The sequence below is a fragment of the Schistocerca serialis genome, chromosome 11 (assembly GCF_023864345.2).
Source record: "Schistocerca serialis cubense isolate TAMUIC-IGC-003099 chromosome 11, iqSchSeri2.2, whole genome shotgun sequence".
Taxonomy (NCBI): domain Eukaryota; kingdom Metazoa; phylum Arthropoda; class Insecta; order Orthoptera; family Acrididae; genus Schistocerca; species Schistocerca serialis.
The window spans coordinates 112,483,126-112,500,529 of NC_064648.1; positions in this window are offsets into that span (position 1 = coordinate 112,483,126).

Here is a 17,404-nt window from a genome sequence, read left to right on the forward strand (position 1 = left end):
CCATCATCTCTATAGTAAAGTGCAGGATCTTCCATAGTATCTTCTTCAGAAGGTGTTTTCCAGGTTTTGATAAACAGTGACAATGAACATAAATATGGCTAATTAGGCAAGAAGTTTTTATCAAAAAGCAACCAAAATAACCATCAGTTTTGAGATGCAAAATAAGTTGTTTCACACTAAAGAACTCACTAAATGAAAACTGAAAATTAGTTGTAACTCATGTCACAGGTAAAATTGGCATGTGGTAGCAACAGTTATGACTATTTAGTTACTCACAATTTTCCACTGCCTTCTCAACAGACAATGGACAGGTGACTCCAGAATTTCAATTTTGGTTATGGGATTTTGCATGAGGTATTAGATCTGATGAAGAGTGAAGTAAAATCAACACTTGAAAATATAATGTAACAGAATTGATAAAAAGAATGTCGCACCAAGCAATGGCAGGAGAACACACACATAGAGTCATAGAAATCTGCCACCTTTCAGAGCCAATGGCTCCTTCTGGCAGAAGAGTTGAAGATGAAGGAAGAGGGATAAAGGTAAAGGACTGGTGAGGTTTATGAAAAGGGGAGAATTTAGAAAAGTCACCCAGAACCCAAGTCAGGGGAGACTTACCAGATGGGATGAGAAGGAAAGACTGATTGTTGGGCACTGCATGGGACAAAATTTGAAAATCTGAGAGATTAAAAGTGAAAGCTGGGGCATATGCAATACAGAGATTACTGACAAAATATCATGCACAAGTCAATAACAGCAGAAAGCTAAGTACATTGTATGTGATACTGGTGAGAATGGGTAAAAATACAAGGGTCAGAAAATAAAACATATAGAAAAGTAAAATGGAGTACAGAAAGAAATAGGGAGACTGTAAAAATTACCATAAATTAAGGCCAGATTAGTGGTGAGAACCAAGGCATGTTGCAACCCCAGTGGCCACCTGAGGATGCTGAGAAACTGGTGTCTGTGGCAAGAATACAAAGGGCACGTGTGATGAAACAGGCACTGAAGTCACAACTATCACATTGCACAGTTTGTTCTGCAACAGGATACTGTGTGCTGACAGTACACACCCTCTGTCTATACCATTCATCCTAACTGATGACTTGGTGGTACTCATACTAATGTAAAAGGCTGAACAGTGTTTACCTACCAGCTGGTACATGTGTCATGTCCCAGGTGGCTCTCCCTTTGATAGTATATGTTTTGCCAATTGCAGGGCTGTTATAGGTGGTGGTAGGAGGGTGCTTACGGTAAGTCCCTGCTGGAATGGTCATTGTTCATTGGTGTGGGAGTCATAGAGTAGAGAAATGGGTCAGAAGGAGCATAGTGCCTAGCCTCAATGCTGCACAGATGACCTCATCTCAGTGTGCATGATTTTAGGATATCATAGCCTTGTTGAAGTAGTTGATTAATACATTCCAGACCAAGATAATACTGAGTGACTAGAAGTGTACTCCTGAATCGTCGCTGCCCCCCCCCTTTTTTTTGGGGGGGGGGGGGGGAGGGGGGAAGGATTCCCATCGGAACAGATCCTTTCTATGCAAACCTTTTCATGGGTCACTTGCATGGGGCTTTCCTGGGATCCATAAGCCTTCAGCCCCTGGTTTGATTTAGATATATTGATGAAAACTCTACATGAGGACTCATGATGAGGCTACCTGTTAAAATTTTTGGAATCTCTAAATACATCTCCCAATTAAGTTACAGATGACCCTGTTCTGATCACATGCTGATTTCCTTGATATTGATCTCACCGTCAGCAAAGGTCATTTACATTCACATCAACCCTACTAACAAGGAATAGTACTTACATTTTGTTATTTGCAATCCTTTCCGTATCAAACATTCCCTCCCATACAGTCTTGGCATTTGAGGTAAACATGAACCGTGAACCTTGTCGTTGGTATTGCATGCCTTAACGATACATGCAGCCATACCATACATGCAACCACAACAGTGGGGTATCTGTTGAGAGGCCAGGCAAACATGTGGTCCCTGCTTTGGGATAGCAGCCTTTTCAGTAGTTTCAGGGGCAACAATCTGGATGATTCACTGATCTGGGCTTGCAACATCAACCAAAACAGCCATACTCTACAGGTAGTGTGAATGGCTGGGAACAAGAGGAAACTACAGCCATAATTTTTCCCAAGTGCATGAAGCTCTACTGTATTGATAAATGGTGATGGCATCCACTTGGGTAAAATATTCCTGAGATAAAAAAGACCCCCCGTTCAGACCTCTGACATGGGACTACTCAGGAGAAACAAAAGTGGTGCTCTATGAATTGGCGCATGGTATGTCAGATCTCTTAATCAGGCAGGTAGGTTAGAAAATTTAAAAGGGAAATAGATAGGTTAAAGTTAATTATAGTGGGAATTAGTGAAGTTGAGTCATGGGAGGGAGAGGATTTGTGGCCAGTCGATAATAGGGTTATAAACACAAAATCAAATCAAGGTAATGCAGGAGTATATTTAATAATGAATAAAAAAATAGGAACATCAGTAAGCTGCTATGTACAGCATAGTACATGCATTTTTGTAGCCGAGATAGACACAAGGTCCACACCCTTCACATTAGGACAAGTTTATATGCCAAATAGCTCTGCAGAGGAGGAGACAGAGAAAATGTATGATGAAATAAAATAACTTATGCAGATATTTAAGGGAGATGAATATTTAATAATCCTGGGTGACTGGAATTTGATAGTAAGAAAAGGTAGCAAAAGAAAGGTAGTAGGTGAATTTCGACTGGGAGAAAGGAACAAAAGAGGAAGCTGCCTGGTAGAATTTTGCACAGAGCACAACTTAATCATAGCTAACACATGGTCTAAAAAAAAAAGTTGTGTACATGGAAGAGACCTGGAGACACCAGAAGGTTTCAGGTTGATTGTATAATGGTAAGACAGACTGTGGAACCAGGGTTTAAATTGTAAGACATTTCCAGGGACAGATGTGGACGTTGTTTGTAGGTTATGAACTGCAGATTAAAACTGACAAAACTGCAAAAAGGCAGGAGATTAGGGGGATGGGATCTGGATAAAAATAAGCAACCAGAGGTTGCAGGAAGTTTCAGAGGCAGCATTAGGTCATGATTGACAAGAACAGATGAAAGGAATACAGTGGAAGAAGAATGGGTAGCTTTGAGAGACAAAATAGTGAAGGTAGCAGAGATCAAGTAGGTAAAAACAAGGGCTAGCAGAAATCCTTGGGTGACACAAGAGATATCAAATTTAATTGATGAAAGGAGAAAATATAAAAATGCAGTAAATGAAGCTGCTGAAAAGGAATACAAATGTCTCAAAAATGAGACTGACAGGAAGTGCAAAACAGCTAAGCAGGGATGGCTAGAGAACAAATGTAAGAATGTAGAGGCGTATGCCACTAGGGGTAAGATAGATACTGCCTACAGGAAAATTAAAGAGGCCTTTGGAGAAAAGAGAACTTTCCTATATGAATATCAAGAGTTCAGATGGGAAACTAGTCTTAAGCAAAGAAGGGAAAGCGGAAAGGTGGAAGTAGTATACAGAAGGAGAAAAGAGAACTTTCCTATAAGAATATCAAGAGCTCAGATGGGAAGCCAGTCCTAAGCAAAGAAGGAAAAGCAGAAAGGTGGAAGGAGTGTATAGAGGGTCTATACAAGGGAGATGTACTTGATGGCAATATTGTGGAAATGGAAAAGGAGGTAGATGAAGATGAGAAAGGAGATATGATACTGTGTGAAGCATTTGACAAAGCACTGAAAGACTTAAGTCAAAACCAGGGCCCGGGATTAGACAAAATTCCGTTAGAGCTATTGACAGCCTTGGGAGAGCCAGCCATGACAACACACTTCCATCTGGTGAGCAATATGTATGAGACAGGCAGAGTACCCTCAGATTTCAAGAGGCTAGGACCTGAAACCATGTCTCCTGGTTACTAGCAGATGTGTTATCCGCTACACCACCCTGGCTTTCTGGATAACACTGCTCCACAGACTACCCTAGTCCAATGCCCTCCATAACACAAAATTCAATTCACAACTCAGTCCATCTTGATTTTCTCCTTCTTAAATTGCTACTGTTGAAAAAGGGTTGAGGTGTGATTTGAAGTTTGTGTTAGGGAGGGTATTGCACTAGTATAGTCCATGCAGCAGAGTTATCCACAATGGCAGTGTGGTGTAGTGGATATTCCTGTTTGATTATAGGTAGTTTGAAAACCTTGGTGTGAATTCATACTGGGTTTCATCCTTCATCCATTTGTTCTATTCGTCACTCGTATACACTTTTAATGGTTTATTCTGCGAGGCATGAAGAGTTTGCAATTGTGAGGTAAGTCCTCCTGGAATAACAGCAAGCTCTGTATTTCTCTGTCACAATTTCTCTTTCACGTGATTTCTCAAACAACTACTAAACTGATCTAGCACAAGAAGAGAACTCTTCTTCACTAAAGCACCTTTCCTTCTCAAATGGTTCAAATGGCTGTGAGCACTATGGGACTTAACATCTATAGTCATCAGTCCCCTAGAACTTAGAACTACTTAAACCTAACTAACCTAAGGATATCACACACATCCATGCCCGAGGCAGGATTCGAACCTGCGACCGTAGCAGTCGCGCGGCTCCGGACTGAGCGCCTAGAACCGCGAGACCACCGCGGCCGGCTTTCCTTCTCCCCACAGTTTATTAATAATTTCATACCAGCCTTGTCCAACCAACTCTTGTCATGCCTGTGAACAACAATACCTGGCAGTATTTTAGAAGGTTTGGACATTGTTTTGCACTAGAAAATGATCATTGGATTACATTTTTTCATATCCACTTGTTTTTATAGTTGCAGCTTTAGCACATTTCATGGCAACATTTCTGTTACTCAGCACATCAAATGTCAGAGGAGTTTCATCCATATTTGCTATTTGGCTTTATTCCACACTGGTTTTGTTTTGATTTTGGATAAGAAAGCAATGAAAGCTAAATTTTTTTTTTCTCTCTCTTCATACTCTTGGGGCATTTTCTGAGATATTTTGGTTTTAGTTTACATGCCCAGCCTCTGATCCTTCATAAACCTCTAGCACCAACCAACTACATCCTTAAAATCTGTTAAGTTCCAGTGTAGCACTGGCTTAGAAGCGTGTTTTTGAATCATTTTTGTATTAATTCGAATGCCATTTTTATGGTGCCCTTGAATCCATTCCAATATGTCATCTAGTTTTTCCCACTTTGCATTCAGTCCTCTGTTTGCACATTCAGCCTTCCTCATTTTTTTCAGTTCTTCTTTACTAGCCCACCAATCATGAATGGTTTTTTTTCTGTTGATGGAGGGGTGAAATGCTGTTCAGCTGCTCTGTTTCCAGGTTCTCCGACATATGCTGTTGCTTCCAGTTTATAGCCTGCATCAAACAAAAGCCTTTCATTTTTTCCATTACAAAACTAGCTCGTAATGGAAATATTGTACTGACAGGGCTTCCACATGTTCTGGAGACCAGGGAATGTCAGAGAATTTCAAACATGTCAGGGAAATCAGGGAAGTATCAGGTAAATGTGAAAAAAAATTGAAAAAATTTCGATTTTGTCTCAGTAGATGAAATCGTTTGTTTATGAATATGTCATGCATCGTTGCTGGCTGGGTGCAACTGAGTATGTGCGCCATTTCCCTACTCCCTCACTCCCACTGCTTCTCCCCTTTCTAACACTCCTCGCTGCTTGCAGTCACCTGTGCCACCACTTCTTGCCACTAGCCTAGCAGCTGCTGACGAGAGGCAGGGAGGCGTGAGGAGTGGTTTGCTTGGATTTTGTTTCCAAAGATTGTTGATGCTGTGGCTGGAGACTGCAGTCAAGTGTGTATGAATTGCGTCCGAGTGACTGTGTAAATATCTGTGCACTCTTATTTTCTGACAAAGGTTGTGGCCGAAAATTTAATTGTGAGTGTATGACTGCCTTTTCTACATGCCTGTCTGTGGCACAGCGATCATCTTTACTGTGCCCAGAATGAGATTTTCACCCTGCAGCGGAGTGTGCACTGATATGAAACTTCCTGGCAGGTTAAAACTGTGTGCCCGACCGAGACTCGAACTCAGGACTTTTGCCTTTTGCGGGCCAGTGCTCCACCAACTGAGCTACCCAAGCACGACTCACGCCCCATCCTCACAGCTTTACTTCTGCCAGTACCTCGTCTCCTACCTTCCAAACTTTACAGAAGCTCTCTTGCAGCCCTTGCAGAACTAGCACTCATGAAAGAAAGGATATTGCAGAGACAAGGCTTAGCCACAGCCTGGGGGATGTTTCCAGAATGAGATTTTCACTCTGCAGCGGAGTGAGGGCTGATATGAAACTTCTTGGCAGATTAAAACTGTGTGCCAGACCGAGACTCAAACTCAGGACTTTTGCCTTTCGCGGGCAAGTGCTTTACCACTTGCCCGCGATAGGCAAAGGTCCCGAATTCGAGTCTCAGTCGGGCACACTGTTTTAATCTGCCAGGAAGTTTCATCTTTACTGTGGTTTGGTCCCTATCCTCTTTAGTATTGATACTCAGAGTACTTGCACAAGTTATTTGTTGCATAGATTGATCAATATGGTAACATTTCATGAACATGGTGTCTGTGACATGTGAATATCTGGCCACATGAGTAGACATCCATGATGGACCAAAACCACAGTCTGTTTCTGTGGGTATCTCTAATGGATCAAGCCTGCCAATCTGAAGCCTATGTTTCCCACTAATTGCAGGCCCTCCCATTGGATCTAGTCCCACTGATCCGCCTGCAGGTCTGTTTTTGTGTGGCATAATGAGGTGGGTATTCACGGTTTATTCATGGACCCAGGACTGTGGGGCTCCTCAGAAGGCCAGAGGCCATGGGTGATGGATTTCAGGAATTGTGACTGTCTCAAGGCAAGTACATTGAACAGTGCGATGTTTTATAAACATTTTATTTACTCTAGCATATTTTGGTGATACGAAAACAATGTATGTCATAGAAAGTATGGACGATAAGAAGAAGAAAATTGTGGCAGTCGCTGGTACTCATATATTTCTCGAAAGAAAAATCAAACAATACCTGTAACATAATCGACATAACACAATGGGTAAGAACCGACAATAATCATCATAGTAGAACCAACTTTTTATTGGTGCTAACCTATAGTGTTGGCTTACACAACTCTTCCATGCCTTGTACACTTCTTTCGAGAGGCCTACATTTTTCCGGTGTTATTTCTTAAATCAGTGTAGGTTGTTTAAATCTGTCTTGCCACTCCAAGGAAAGGTGTATTTTTATCATCAAATCTGTTTCATTTCATTGGAACAAAATAACAACAGTGGTCTTAATGAAGCACGCATACCATTTGGCTTGTTTTCTCCATCTAAAAAATAGTTCCTTACAAAAGATATTGATGTTAGTACTTCAGATTTTTGTTCTCATGTCAGAGAAATACGGAAGTTTTTTGTCGACTTATGTCTTTAAGTACCCTTGAGATCTCAAAATTTGTCATGGAAAAATGCTAAAACTTGTATGAAAATCAGGGAAATATCATGACATTTCACTTGGGGAAACTTGTGGCAATCCAGACTGTTACTGATAACACAAATCACTTTCAGTTCTGGTTAACTGGCACTACAGACTGCAATGACACATCATAGGCTAGACAGTGTTCTGGGTTTGCAATGGTGGAGCAGGAGAGTGACAGTGTTGGCAAGCTTGTGGTTTCCTGAAACTCATGTTCGTCACATTGGTGCACTGCTGCTGCCAGTTGAATCCAATGTTGCCAGATAGAGAGAGGTTCTCTGCAGCATTGAATATATGGCCATTTTTATGACTGGCAGGAGTACTGAATCAAACAGTGGGCATTTTTATATTAATTTCGAGTATAAGATTCACCTGAATTTTGGATGTAATATTTGGAAGAAAAAAGTGTGTATTAATGTCCATAAAATACAGTAGAGGGGGCCAAAACTTTCACTCAAAGTGTTCATTTACAGGACTATTTCTGTTCATTTATTTATTTATTTGTTATTCAAAGCGTATACAAATTTCTTCTGGCAAAACGACTTACGCAAGGCTGACTTGAAAACTTGTTTTCTTGCATTAGAAGTCTCCAGAAGGTACTTAAGCATTACAATTTAAAAATAACCCTATGGTAATTTGTGTGGCTCAGTATTTGGTAAGCATATCTCAATCCACTTATGAGAATAGTGAAGGATTCTACCTAACTAGTTCCATTTAGAAATTTCGGATAAGTAATACTCCAGCAGTGTGCATGAATAATGCACATTCAAACTTCTGAATTGTTGGAATGAGCAAAACAGTACATCAGTCAGTCAGCTAAGAAGTGTGGAGAAATGTGGACTCTTCGTTATTAGTGGGTATGTTGGAAGGAGAGTCACAAAATACGACAAAAATAAAGTTAATCAACAGTCTAACATTCCAAGCTGTAAATTTTTAAAATAAACAGTTTGTTTTGCATTTGCTTCCCTTTTGGTGGACACAACAAACCATGAAAGAAAAATAGTTATAATGCAAAGAACAAAAAGCCACAGCAAATATTAACACATTGTATAGAATTTCCTGGTTCTAATTTGGGACCTACCTACAATTGAAATTCTAAATGTTCTCTGAAGCAATATAAGCGGGACAAAGATAGTGATCGTTTGCTTCCAACAACTGCTATGAGTTTCTTGTATAAATGGGAATGCTGTTTTGACAATTTGCCCCTATGCTAAAACGCAGTGAATATTCCAGTTGCTCTCCACACCTAAGAAATAAAATGGTTGATTATGGTGTCTTAAAGCAAGTGAATTTTCTAAGCTGAGATGATTTAAAATTTAAATTAATGAGGAGAGTGCCAGATTTTGTCTGAAAATATATGTTTTGGAATTTTAAAAATGAACTTGCAAACTGTAAAATGTGGACATATGATGGCAAGCAAAACCTCTGCTATGTAAGCTTTATCCAAGAAAATTATATAAATCTATGCTAAATTTGTTTATAAAATGTTTAAAATGTATTTTAGTGTGCTTAAATTCCTTTCTGAATTTTGTATAATTGTTCTGTAGTATGCTATTCATTATGCAATATATTGACATTGGGTAAGGAAAAAAGTGAGCAGAGACATCTTAGCATGTAAGGGACCTAACCTAACAGCTCCACATGACTTATCACATTACTTCACTTTAAATGTAGACAAAATTAGTATGGTGCGATGAAGTGCATACATCTGATGAATGCACAGAATAGTGATATACGTATTACTCATTTATGCCAATGTTCTGAAAGTAGTGAAAATTGACAAACCTGAATTTTCTGTTTGATACACATGAGGTGTTTCAGCCTATCGAGATCGATATTGTAACACATCATGTTACAAACCCTTCCAAGAATGCCAAGTGCAGTGAAGAGCACATGGGCAGCCGTGCAAGACCAGAGACAAAAGATGAGTCAAGAAGTAATTAAAGAATAAGAAATCAGGTGGCAGGTTTGGGACATTCTGATGATGAACAACCCACTGCTCTATCCATAATTTGCATATCAGTTTTATTTCAAAGTAGCCAAGGATTCAACTGTGAATTCAAGAACCTGAGCAATTACAGAAACGAAAGAAACACTGTAATACTAACAATTACCTACATACAGAGGAACAGAGATTATGGCTGGCATCGTTTTGAGCAAAAGTAATACATAGTTTAATATGGTGGCAGCCGTTAAAAAGAATCAAGTTTAAGTGGAGTGACTTCTTGGTCTTGAGCTGTGTCCACTGACCAAGGCTGCGCCATGTTTGGAAACTTCTGGGGCAAAAAGGAAGCTGCCAAGTCTGTGTCCCAGCAGATGACAGTAACCACTTGAACAGCCACTAAGTTGGCACTGGGACCACTTTTTTCAGCTGTAGGCGCACTACTGTGAGTCTCCAACCAGCTAACAAAACCTCTGAGCATCGCCATCCCAGGCTTTTTGCGACGTCATCTTGGAAGGTCCAACTGCTGTCTCAGCTGCAAATGCCTCTTGTTTATAGATTGATATTTATCCCACTCAATAGCTGGGTCAAGCTCTTCTTACTCAGGTTCCCTGGGATGCAAAAAAAAAATAAAATAAAATAAAATAAAATAAAATAAATTAAAAAAAATAAAGTGGCAGTCAGCTTAGGCACGGTAACTGTGGCAGTCAGTTTAAGTGCGTGGGAGGGGTGGGGGGGTGCTGGGGCGGGGGGGGAGGCAAGGCATTTCCGCTCAAAGTGTCCTTGATTTTATATTATTTATTTGCTTTTTATTAAGAATGCATTCAAATTACTTATGACAAAGAAAACTACTTAAAAAATTTGTTTTCTTATATTAGAAGTTTATTATTTATTTACTTATTTACACATCAAGTTTTGCAGGACCAAGCTGAGGAGCAAATATCCAAGGTCATGGAACATGTCAGTATCTGAAGTTACAACATAAAAGTAATAAAACATAAAAGTAAAATGTTTTTTGTACCCAAAAAAGTCAAGCCATAAGTCTCAGTAAACACAGTCAGCAATATAACATTAATATACAATGTTTCAGCAAGAACCCACAGTTGATACAATTAAAATATGTAGGGTTCAAATGGTAATCAGTGTCAGTCAGTCCGCAATGAAACTGAAGATAATTAGATGTTTTAAAAATGTAACCCAGAAAAATACAAATGATTCATACAATGATAAGACCTTTTTTTTTATTGAAACCTAGTATAACAGCTCACGTATTGTGAGGATACAGAAGAATTTAACTTAAATAATTTTAAACATAACTATAACTTAACACAAAAACTGTGACTTATGGTCACTGCCCACAGCACTTTTTGATGAATTTAATCTATATATTCATCGTTATCACTGCTGTACTCTGCAGGATTCTAGATTTCTTTTGATTTTGAGGATGACACATTAGTGCTTTGGTTTATTGAAGGTAATCATCAGTAAAATGAAAGATAATGTGGAGGAATATATTGCGAAAGTTCCAACAAATGCTTTTTTTTTTTCAGCTCTTTAACAGCTGAAAGATCTGGATACTGGGGAGCTCGAACAATGTTGATAAAATGAGGTTGCCTTCCTTTTGAATTTGATGTAGTGTTGAGCTCATAAAATGCAATATCTTCCAGATATGTTTCTTTGTAGAAAATAGAATTTTCTTGGTATTTGCAGTATCTTAGCCATTTCATTTTCAACCAGTTTACTGTACCCCCTTCAGAATTGGTTTTCCTATTGGAAATTGAAGCTTTCAACTGTTCAGTTGAAAGAAACTCTTCTCGCTTCATCTCTGTTGCCAGAAATGGATTTTTGCATTTGGCAGTTCTTGCCAAATAAATTCAATCTCTTTATTTAAACCAACAAAAATTCTTTCTTTTTTGCTTTGGATTTGATAACGCCAAAATCTGCACCATTTGGGAGGTAACTGTATCCCGATACCATATATTTGTGGTCAATGTAATCAGCTGCCACCCCTGGATCATGCAAAAGTTTTTGCAATGATAAGCTTAGTATGATATTCCTGTTTTGACCTGTGCAAGAATCTGAATACATGATAATATGGCAATGAGATGAGGCATGTTGTTTAAGATGTTTAACAAGACATGCTCCAATTTACTTTGATCCTCAAGATCCTTCTGTCTCATCCCACATGTACATGTAATCTCGAGTCATTAAAACTGTGCACACCTAGGTTATGTACACAGATATCTAGTTTTCAATAGGCAACAGATGTTATAATTGTCTGATTGCAAGCGTAAATTAGAGGACCAGTGCTTGTTGTGTTTCCTCACACCAAAACTGAGGACCTTCATTGAGGCGGACTGACTTTTCCCAAGTAGTTTGTACCTCTATGATTGTTTCTTGTATAAACTGCCCATGGTTATCCCCATTGTGCTGATGTTCAAAATTTCTGTCCCAGTCACTATTCTGACCCTGATAGAAGTTACCACTATCTCTGTTTCTGTAGTTATTACCATTGTGATCTCTATCATTCCGATTGTTCTACTGCTCTAGCCAGCCTGTCAACATATTATAAAAGTTGTTCAAGAGACTTGTCACATCCATGTACTAAATCCCACTGCAACCTTTATGGTAATCTCCTTTTAAATGCATCTATCAATGTCATTTCATCAAATGGTTTGTCAATGTGTTAATTTCTTAAGTTGGTTCTTACAAAACTCTTTCAGAGTACCATTCCTGTCCCTATAGTTAGGGGCAACGAAAAATCTGCCTATAATTCTTCCTCATTCAGCTTCTGACCAAAATTTATTTAATAAAATTTTCCCAAAACTTTGATATGTTTCCCACTGATTTAAATTTAAATTTACCCAAGACAGAGCTTCGCCTTCAAAACATCTTTTAACAAATTTAATTTTGTAACTGTCACTCATGTCTGACACAAAACTATCTCTACAGTGGTGCAGAAAATCCACTGGATGTAAATTGTCTGATGGAAAACTTTTGAGCGGACTGTTGGACCATCCAGTACCATTGTTTGAATGCAGATTTTTGTGAATGCAAATTTCTGGAACTGATAAAAATTTTTGATCTTATACATTTACATTAGTTTGCATATTATTTTCAACATTTGAAACTTTTTGATCTAAACTACTAAAGTTCTGTTCCCTTTTATCTAATACAAACTTCTGTTCAACTCAAACGTCATTAACATTCCTCGTCTGTCTTTCAGGTTTGGTAATAAACTCATATTCAAACACAATAAATTTACTTTATAAGACATCAGCTTTTTCATTCACACTTTTTAACCCCTCTGACAACCCATTTTTTAGCTCTGAAACCTGATTACTAATTTGGTCCCTTTGGTCTTGCACCCTATTCAATTTACTATTGTTGTCTGTCTCCATTTCCTCTATTTTTGCCAAACTCAACTGCAAACCATCAGTTTTTACAGTTTCTTTGCTGATTATGCTTTCTCTCAGCTCAAACATGTCCTGGCTGGGTCCTACAGCTTTCACTTCGACATCACTACTACCCTAGTCGATATTCATTTTGTTAACAATCACATGAGTCCACAAACAAATTAATTTCACATATAGTTTGTACTTACCTTTCCTATTTTGATGTCCCTTGTCATAGTTGTAAAGTCCCCTTTCAACTGATCTGATCTGCTCTGTCGTTGTTGCTAGTACCTTGTCACTGTTGATACGACTTTGTTGGGCAATTCTTAGTCTTCTTTCTTTGAGTGGTTTGAAAATTCATTTATGTATAAACCACAAATGACACAAATTGTTGTCCCTTCTTCTGCAACAGACAAAACTTCATTATCAGTCAACTGATCCTGGAAGATGCCACCAATTGTAATCTCACCCTCCCTCACATCGCCTGTTGATTTTCACTCATTTCAGAATTAAAGTCTTTTAATGAGCTTCAAGAGGAGTGAGATTTCCAAATAAATTTTTACTTATCTTCTTTTCCCATGGTTGGCTCCAGTTCTTCATGTCTAGGGGTTGATTCTTGATGCTGAAATTTTTGAGATTTTAAGTTGTAAATGACATATAACTATTGAAGAATTGCCTGTTTTTATCTTGAATTTTATTTTTTCACATTTTTCATCTCATACTGTCTTAACAATTTCCACTTCATTATAAGATACTACACTGTTCTTGCCAAATGTAAAAACACGTCTGATCACATCAGAGGAATGCCCACTACTAACTCATTCTGCTGTACTAACAATATTCCAAAGAGTTTACAAAACTTGTTGACAAAAGAAGAATCTTCACCTAGTTATATCAATATTTTATAAATGAATCAAGACATAAATTTAATAAATATTATCATATTACACAATTAAAAATATGAATTTTAAGTGTGCCAGATATTTTGTAATTTCAAATGTTTCTAAGAGAAAAGTAGTTTTAACTGTACATACAGAGCTAGTACATATCGATTGTAACAAGTAAAATAAATGAATTTCTTTTTATGCATTTTAGCCTGAAATATACCATTCCATGTACAAAATCATATGAAATTCTTTTAGAAAAACAGCTGAGATAATATTAACTTGTTTAAAAGGTAGATAATATTTTTGGTATCAAAACTTCTGTTCAAGAAAGGTAACGTTAGAGGAGGGTGTCCCTTCACATAGTAATATTGGAATATATATGAATTTTGCAGTGAAGACATAGTGTGTTGTGGGGCGATCACTCTGTTGTAGAAATAATTCAAAAGCCCAGATCGCTTAAACACTGTTTACTAGATGACTAGTTTCAACACACTATTGGTAATTTTTTCTCTTTTTTTCTCTTTTTGTGAGGCGTGGAGAGTAAGCGTATGCGAAAGTGTTCTTTGCATGGGTATTTGATTAGCAATAATAGTAAAGTTGTATTGTAGTAGTAATGAGTGGTTATACCGTGGGTCGGTGTGTGCACTGCAGGGACAGCACTGTCAAGTGGCTGGTTGTGAACCATTAGACTCGCAGCAGGCAAACCGGCATAGACAGTGTAATGCCGACTGCTGTTAGTCGAGTTGCGGTCATGTGTCAAATAGTTTTATCAAATGGCTCCGAGCACTATGGGACTTAACTTCTGAGGTCGTCAGTCATATAGTTTTATCTTCTTACTTCTGTTGTATATATCTGATGGCATAGAATGACCATGAGAGCAGTTGTTTTTTAATTTTTATTTCTGTGACAATGATTTTATATCAGTTGGTCTGCCTCATGTATCGTTTTATCCAAATGATTTGTAGATGTTAAGCTACATTCAGGTATGTGGTACTGTACTGATAGTAATGTATATAGTGTAACTCATGTAAGCCCTCCCTCAAACCTGTCACGTTATATCTTCACAGATCCGATGAAGGCATCTTTAGTGTGTTGAAACCGATCATCTAGTAAACAGTGTTTAAGTGAGCTTGGCTTTTGAATTATTTATGCATTAATTTATTACATAGTATTTCATAGATACATAAAAAACATAGATATGTTCTAATTTTCAGGCATTTTTAAAGAGATTTAGAGCTTACATAACTAAGATTACAAACATACTCACACACACTAGTATCAGACAGAGTTAAGAAACAAGATACACAGTTGTAAATAGACACAGTGGCGAGCACAATGTCTATAGGTTATTTACGTGAAATCTGTATAATAGTCTCTTACTTAAGAATTGTTATACCTGCATCTAGGAACTCCTTTACAGTGTAACAGGCTGAGACTAGATGATGTGTTAACATTTTATTGACAGCTGACAGTGTTTTTAAGTTGTTCATGTTGTATCCACGGACCCAACCAAACAACTCACGCACACGCACCCTGACCATGTCATCGCTGGCCACAGTTCCTGTTGCAGCCGTTGGCGTCTCAGGGCATTACCACCAATGGAAGAGGTCGCGCCACGGCTGAGCTTGGGTCCGCAGCGCCCTCTGCCTTTTGCATATAAAGAGGAGCGCTGGCCCCGAGACGGATAGTCTATTGTCGATTGTCTATTGCTAGCCTTTCGTGGAGTTTACAGCGGAGCCATTGCAGTGTGATATTTGCTATTGTATTTAACCAGGCTCAGTACACGGATTACTCTTGGATATTTCTTGGACTTGTATTGCTGGTGCACATTTCATCAGAAATAAAGATAAGTTATCTCTTCATTCTAGCTGGCGCAATTCTTGTCATTAATTATTTTTTGGCTGACACACATAGCTACATCCTGGTCACTAGCCACGCTTTATACAATTTGTGGTGGTTGCCCCAAAGGTACTGCCGAGGACCTTGGGTTTGGGAACCGTCACAAAAGTTCATAACATTTGTAAGTTTGTTATGAAATATAAATTCAGCTATTTTAAGTTCTTTGTTACTTAACATAAGTCTGTTTGTATACATTCGGCAGTTTTCTTTACACATAGTGCTGCAATTATGTACATTTTTTTTCATCATAGCTGTGCAGTTTATTTTTAAGAACATGATTCTTTATGTACATACAGAACAGGCACAGACTCAAGTGGAACATTATTTAAGATGTATTTATCATTGACATTTTGAAATCGGTTTATTATTTCATGTTAATGTATCATTGAATACGAATTGCCACAAATAGTCATCATTTTAAGAGGTTGGTAATTTCCATTATTCCTGATACTATGAATAATAATCAAGACAAAATCAAACAATGGAAAGTCCAAGATATAAGAACAATGATATTATGATAAGAATGCTTTTATACTCACTACATGGAGAAGGTGTTGAGTTGCAGACAGGCACAATCAAAAGACTACTAAATGCTCAAGCTTTTCGCTTAAAGGCCTAATTTTTAAATAGAAAGTTTTCCCGCGTCCACACTACACAAAACTCACACATGTATGGCATGTCATCGCCATTGTGGCCAGAGTGCAGGCTGCAAGTGCGACTGACATGAGCAGCAAACTGAGCTGCATGGAGGGGGTAGGTGTAAGCATGGAGTGGGGAGAGGGAGGGATAGCAGGGTAGGTGTGGCCGAAGGTGATGTGCTGCCTGTGAGAGTGTGCAGGGATGTGGAGGGGACAGGATAGGACTGCTGTTACAGAATTGGGGTGCTTGCTGGAGGTCGAGTGGGAGGGGAAGAAGCAGAAAAGGGAGAAGAGGGAAGATAGAAGCAAAGAAGGGGAAAGAAACAGTGGGTGCCTTGGTAGAATGTAAGGTGTCTGTAGTGCTGGAGTGTGAGCAGGGAAGGGGGTAGGTGCATGGAGGATGGGGACTAGTGAAGGCTGAGGCCAGGGGGATTAAAGGAATGAGTTGGGTTGGGGTTGTTTGTGGCGGGGGGGTGGGGCGGGGGGGGGGCGTGGAGGGGGGGGAAGAGACCAAATAGCGAGGGCATCAGTCTCATCAGTTTAGGGAAGGATGGGGAAGGAAGTCGGCCGTGCCCTTTCAAAGGAACCATCCCAGCACTTGCCTGGAGCGATTTAGGGAAATCACGGAAATCCTAAATCAGGATGGCTGGACGCGGGATTGAACCGTCGTCCTCCCAAATGTGAGTTCAGTGTGCTAACCACTGCGCCACCTAAAGGAATGATGGACATTTTGTGAGAAGACTTGACTGCAGTTAGCCCATTAATAACAACATGAGACATTGTCTCTTCTGTAGCCTTATCATTAATGCTATTACCACCTAGTAGTATTTCATCACCAGTCGTGAGACATGGACGCTTTTGGACAAAACAGTCCTTACTGTGAAGAATGTTTCCCATAGTGGCGGATGAATCTTCTTCAAATCATACTCGTAACATCAGAGTACACGAAAGGTAAGTCAACATCAGCATAATTTATTGTAGACTCTCACACGACCAATCATTCCCTAGCCTGCATCTATGACTAGACCCGATATAACATAGAAAGCATATTCATTGTGTGCTTCATCTAACCTAAATTGTAAATAAATCAGTTAGACCATTAGCAAAAATTTATATGGAAAATCTTCTCTTTGTATGTCATAGTTAGCGATAGATAAAGTGAAT